The 6,589-nt window shown below is 31.8% G+C and overlaps 1 protein-coding gene across 3 annotated transcripts in view; it reads right to left on the bottom strand.

Moving 5' to 3' along the window:
• Positions 1-6,589, bottom strand: part of LOC106868012 (dual specificity mitogen-activated protein kinase kinase 7) — an 82,359-nt gene that overhangs the window by 68,502 nt on the left and 7,268 nt on the right. The window lies entirely within an intron of this gene.

The following is a 6,589-nucleotide window of genomic DNA, read 5'->3' as shown; positions in this document are numbered from 1 at the left end:
TTTTTACTTAACACTTAATATTCTGATGTGAAAATGGTACAAGTTAATACATGAACAAATAAAGGGAAAATTAGTTATTCAGCCAAATTTTGATTTGCCAAGCAAAAATGTAAAATGGCAATATTCTTAAGATAATATGAGATTAATTTGGAAAGGTTTTTTTTTTCTTTCCTCTAATGAAAACATTCTACATTTCAAGTTATTTTAATCTTAATTACATATATGAGGTTGATAAAACATTAAATATTTTCACAATTACAATATAATTCATTTATCATAGTATAATAATGATCTTAAACAAACCGGCTCAGAAAAACAAGGCTTGCCCTGCAATTGGGTGGAGTTTAACTGGAGGGCAGAAACTGTAAACACCTTGAAATACATATCAACAAGAGAAAAGGTAAGAAAAAGGGAAGGTGGCACTTACTTGATAAAGTTCAATGATGTGAAGTGTCTGGAGAGGTGAAATTGATGCCAGTAAGGGGCAGTAGGTGGCAAAAGGTGAAGAAACAAGACAAAAAGGAAAGAGAAATGAAGAGAGAGAGAGAGAGAGAGAGAGAAAGAGAGAGAGAGATGGGGAGGGGAAAAGAGAAAAGAGATAGAGGTATAAAAAAAAACCCCAGCAAGATGCAAAAGTTAACTATCTTTGAAACTGAGTATAGTTGACATCCTTTTTGTCAAGAATACAGAAAACTAATAGTAACCACAAATTTCAAAAACCATGAGAACTATCTAAATACACACATAGATATATAATCCATATATATATATGATACAACAAAGACCTATGCTCTCCAAAATGTTCAACACTATTACTGCAATAAAAAAAAAAGGAAATATCAGTATGTCTCCAACTAAAGTAATGGCAACAAATTATTGTGATAATTTTATGAAGAGGACAACACTTCATGTAAAGCAACAAATATGAACAAATTATGTTCAAAAACAAACTGACATACACAAACCCGAAAAATAATCTCATTAAAAAATATACACTTCATAAATGAAATTCCTGGAATTTCTTTCGTTAAGAGAAAACTTTGTAAAGGTGGTGTAGAGCATGATAAAACAATATTTTCTTAAACACAAATTAGACTATATGCTACATATGCCAAAATAAATTTTATTAAAATGACCAGAAAATTTTTATTGATAGGAGTATTCTTGTGGGTATTATTTTTGGTTTGTTTATATTTTTGCTGAATTTTGTTTTAAATTTTCATTAATTCTGTCTCAGACAGTTGTAGATTTTCTTGTCAGTGTTTAACTCTTTAGCATTTAAACCGGCACTATCTGGCCAAAATATTCTACCTGTTTTATGTTTAAACTATCCAGATCCAACCTTTCACACCTACCATACAATGCCATTCTAAAAATAACATCAACAAAACCTTGAGTCTATGCAATAATGCATGATTAATTCAAAACAAACTAAATAAGTAAGCATAACATTTAAGATAGTAATATGAATGCTTATAGGGTTAAATGCTTGATGAGTATTTTGACAACATTATTTTGTAAAAACACCTGCACCACATTAAACTGGTTAATGAAAAGATAGTACACTGCACCATTTTGTTTGTTTTAAAATCTAAATGATTAGAGATAAAAATCCTTCTGTCACTAATAGTACGAGGTGTGGTCAAAGTAAAAATAACAAGAAATATAAAAGATAGAGTTTTGCAACTAATTTCTAAAATTAATACAAACCTCTTTTACTTTACGTAAGAAAAGTGTCTAAAAATGACTATGGAGCTGAACTGAAATATCTTCTGCATTTTTTTCATGACTTTAAGATGCACAGAATGAATGGTGAAGGTTTATTTTATAGATATCAATAGACTAGTTTTAGATGTAGAGTATATTGGTTTAAAATTTTGGTACAAGGCCAACAATTTTGGAGAAGGAGGGGTAAGTTGATTACATTGACCCTAATGCTTAACTGGTACTTATTTTTATCAACCCTGAAAGCATGAAAGGTAAAGTCAACCTCAGCAGAATTTGAAATCAGAACATGAAGATGGACAAGATGTCACTAAGCATTTTACCCAGTGAGCTAACGATTCTGCCAGCTCGCTGCCTTAAATGTAGAGTATATTAACACATTAAATACAGAGAGACTAGCTAACATTTGAACCTAGCCAATATCCAACACATAATTGTGTATGTCTTCACACTACTATATATACTATATGGCACTTGTGCCCACGGCATGTGTAAGGACTTTCGAGAGAGATTGTTGCCAGTGCCCCTGGACTGGCTCTTGTGCGGGTGGCACATAAAATACACCATTTTGAGCGTGACTGGCCTTCGTGCCGGTGGCACGTAAAAAGCACCCACTACACTCTCTGAGTTAGGAAGGGCATCCAGCTGTAGAAACTCTGCCAAATCAGATTGGAGCCTGGTGTAGCCATCTGGTTTCACCAGTCCTCAGTCAAATCGTCCAACCCATGCTAGCATGGAAAGCGGATGTTAAACGACGACGATGATGATGATTCCTGAAAATATAGCAGGAATTTCCAACTACAAATCCAATCCATACCAACATGGAAAACAGATGTTAATTGCTGATGATGATTTTAAACAAAAATAAACTATTTCCTAAATAAATATCATTTTAGTTGTTTTTTATATATTAAAAATTTTTTTTTAATTTCCTTGGAGTCTTTTCATAATTTGAAAAGGTTTCTTAATAAAGACAAAAATTTAGAAGTTTTAGATAACTGAAAGTGAAATGACCAAATGGATAGGCTTAACCCTTTGGCATTTAAACCAGCCATATCCAGCCCAAAATATTCTACCTGTTTTATGTTCAAACTGACTAGATCAAGCCTTTCACACCTACTATACAATGTCATTCTAAAAATAAATACCCACATGCATGCTATGAGATAATGCATAATTAATTCAAAATATTGTGAATAAACAAGCATTACACTTGACAGAGAAGTCTGAATGCTAAAGGGTTAAATTCAATGGAGGCATACTGCTCTAGCTGTGTATCAGTTAATCTAGGTGCAAGAAAAACGAGATTACTTAACTCTTTAGAAAAGTTATCTAGAAGAAATTAGTGTCCTGTCTCAAGAGAAAATTGACTTATTTGTTGCTACAGAAATTCGAAATATTGACCATACTGAAGTTAGAGACATATAAATGAACCAAATAATGTAAATTAGATACCAAACAAAAAAGTAAAGGCTAAGACATGAACTATTAACCCAAAATCTAAGAGTGTGTTTGAACTTTTAAAAACTTTTATCACTTCTGTAGTTATTTAATTTCCAATTAAAAAGATATTACTTTAATACTCAAATATTAATTAGATGTTTCAAATGAGACTATAAGTCATTTTGAAAAGTTATAGAGGAAAATAATGATAAATCTTCTGCAATTGCATTTTCTCTTGTCTGCTCTGTTGGTCATGTTGCCCCAAACAGAGGCAACAAAGAGTAATGAAACTACCTTTTGTTTTGTGAAATAGAAGACAACACTAATGGTGCTAGTACCACAATGTAATGCACCTAATGCATTCTGTAAGGTGGTTGACAAAGGAGCAGAAACATTGTCAAGAGAACACTTCAGTCATATCTGGTTTTGATACTCCCTAAAGTGGTTAGCGTTAGGAAATGATACCCAGCCATAGAAATCTTGCCAAACTAAAATATAGAGGTGAGACATGATTTCCAACCTGTTTAGGCAAGCATAACTTTGATTTAAAACTGACTCTAACTATGACAATTCATACAACCCATGCCAGCATGGAAAATATACATAAAAACAATGATAATAAACAGAAATATAACTCCCTGAGGTGAAATTTGTTCCCAATATATAAGAAAAATATATTCAAACAAAATGAGATTTTGTTGTTAAAGTATATTGATAACAATGGATCTAAATCTAATGAGTGAATAGTAAAATAATGTGAATAACTTTTGAAAAAAAGATAAAATCTGCTCTCTTATATACACTTTTAATTAAATTTATTATTTAATCTAAAGTACTAATGATAAATTATATAAAATAATTAGGTACTTAATTAGCTGTAACAGGAATGAACTGGAACAATTTTGAAGAATTATGATGATGCACAGAAAGCAATAATATTGCCCAATTAATGATTTTATTAAATTCTCAGCCTTTTATAATGCTGGATAACAACAGATTAAATGTTGAAAATTGATTTCATAATTTACATAGAATGAGATACTTTTAGGTTTTCTGGATAAATTTTCAAATTTTGAAAGTACATTTCTGAAAAATAATAATAAACTAGATTTCATTTTATACGTTTCATGTAAGAGATTATTGTTGTTGTTGTTGTTGTAGCTGCTTAAAGTAAACAACTGGGTTTAAGACAATGAATTTTACAGTTTTCTCTAGAGAAACAAAAAATAGCTACATCTGGATAATCTACTAAAATTAGCCTAGTACCAACCATTACTGCAATGATTTAAAAACAAAAATAAAACCATTTCTATTCTGCCTAACTATGAGTCTGATATATGTTTCCTTGTTATTCTGATTTAGGTCATTGTTTGTGCCATACCTTCATATATGCCATACCTTTATTTTCCCTAATATGAAAATGTTCATAACTCAAGTTTTGCAATATATGTTGTTTTTGTAATTCAGTAGTAGTAGGTAATGTGAAACTCAACGTGGTTATGAGACCATGTTGTTTCTCTGTTTTAGTGACCAGTCAATTCATATATCATTAACCCTTTAGCATTTAGGTTTCTATCAACTGTAAGGTATATTTATCAAATTGATTTGAATTAATCGTACATTACCATATAGTTTTGAGATTTCAATGACGTAGTAGTTTATTTTTAGAATAATATAGTAAAATAAGTAGGAGAGGCCAGATTTGGCCAGTTTGAAGTTAAAACAAGTAGATTATTTTCGATGGATATGACCAGTTTAAATGCTAAAGGGTTAAAGATTCTGATAGAGGCTCCAGCAAAGACAAATAAAGAAAACTCAGTTTAAAAGAGCCTTATTTAGTGGCAGCTACAGACAGAATTAAGGCTTAGTGTAGCAATCAATACTATGGACATTTTTATCACCCACTACACTCTCGGAGTGGTTGGTGTTAGGAAGGGCATCCAGCTGTAGAAACTCTGCCAGATCAGATTGGAGCGTGGTGTAGCCATCTGGTTCACCAGTCCTCAATCAAATTGTCCAACCCATGCTAACATGGAAAGCGGATATTAAACGATGATGATGAATTAAAAGCTTGAATATTGTATTGGTAGCTGTCCAGTCTTCTTAAGTGTTACTGATATACCAAGGGCTGAGTAAGAATTGCATGAGCTGGAACTGACCCTACCATAAAGTACAACTTTTCACTGGATAAATGGTTTTAAATATTAACATTTTTGGTTTCACTAAGTACGTTGTATATGAGGAGAATAATTGGTATGTATTATATCAGCGAATTTCAAAGTTTATAACGTTTTCAGCTTAATGAAATAACTCTCTCCAATCACATCTTCATCATCCATATTTTGTATTCTGGCTAATAAAAGTGTATCACAGATGCCGAATTAAATAACTGAAGAAGCAGAGTTTAGTGCTTCAGCATCAAGAAATAAAGTGATATATGTTATAATGAACATATCTTCAATTCTTATATGTAGTTTTTTTTTTTTTATTTACAATGTCTGTAAAACAGAAGTATAGTCTGATCTTTGAAAGGATCCAACTTGAACTTTGACATATTGTTTACAATATACAACTTTCCAAGCTCATTACAGTAATCAATTAAAAAAGGAAGATTTGGTAACAGCTAACAAGATTAGGCAAAAAGTGTAAAATATTACACTATATTTTTATAGCTTCTAAAAGAATCAGAACTTGAATCATGTACTACATGCATACATTTCTTTTTAATTTCCAATGCATAGCAGATATTGAAAAAAAATTCTGTATCCTTATCATACATTTAAGAAATATAAAAATCTTAAAACCTCACTAAGCCTAATTGACATGTTTAGTTCACTGGGAGTAATCAGGAACTTTTCTATAGGCAATATCATTGATATGCATAAGAAGTGGATATAAGAAATAGAAGTTCCTCAGACTGACTATCAATAAGCAGACACTTTAAATACACTAAACGGAGAGAAAATTATTGGAAAAGTGAGGAGAATGAACAATATTTCCAAGAGAAAATGTGTGTAATAAATCGATAAGTTTAGGGATCTTTTGATTTTAATTATAAAATATGCTAACATGGCAGTGAGATTTTGAATATTAAAGATATATTACCAATTACTGATGAAGAATGGATTAGATATAATTTTGTGGGTGTGAAAATAAACTGAGCATAGATAATTTTGAAGATATATATCATCATCATCATCATCATCGTTTAACCTCCGCTTTCCATGCTAGCATGGGTTGGACGATTTGACTGAGGACTGGTGCAACCGGATGGCTACACCAGGCTCCAATCTAATTTGGCAGAGTTTCTACAGCTGGATGCCCTTCCTAACGCCAACCACTCAGAGAGTGTAGTGGGTGCTTTTACGTGTCACCCGCACGAAAACGGCCACGCTCGAAATGGTGTCTTTTATGTGCCACC

The sequence above is a fragment of the Octopus bimaculoides genome, chromosome 1 (assembly GCF_001194135.2).
Source record: "Octopus bimaculoides isolate UCB-OBI-ISO-001 chromosome 1, ASM119413v2, whole genome shotgun sequence".
NCBI lineage: Eukaryota > Metazoa > Mollusca > Cephalopoda > Octopoda > Octopodidae > Octopus > Octopus bimaculoides.
This window is presented reverse-complemented; position numbering and strand designations above follow the sequence as displayed.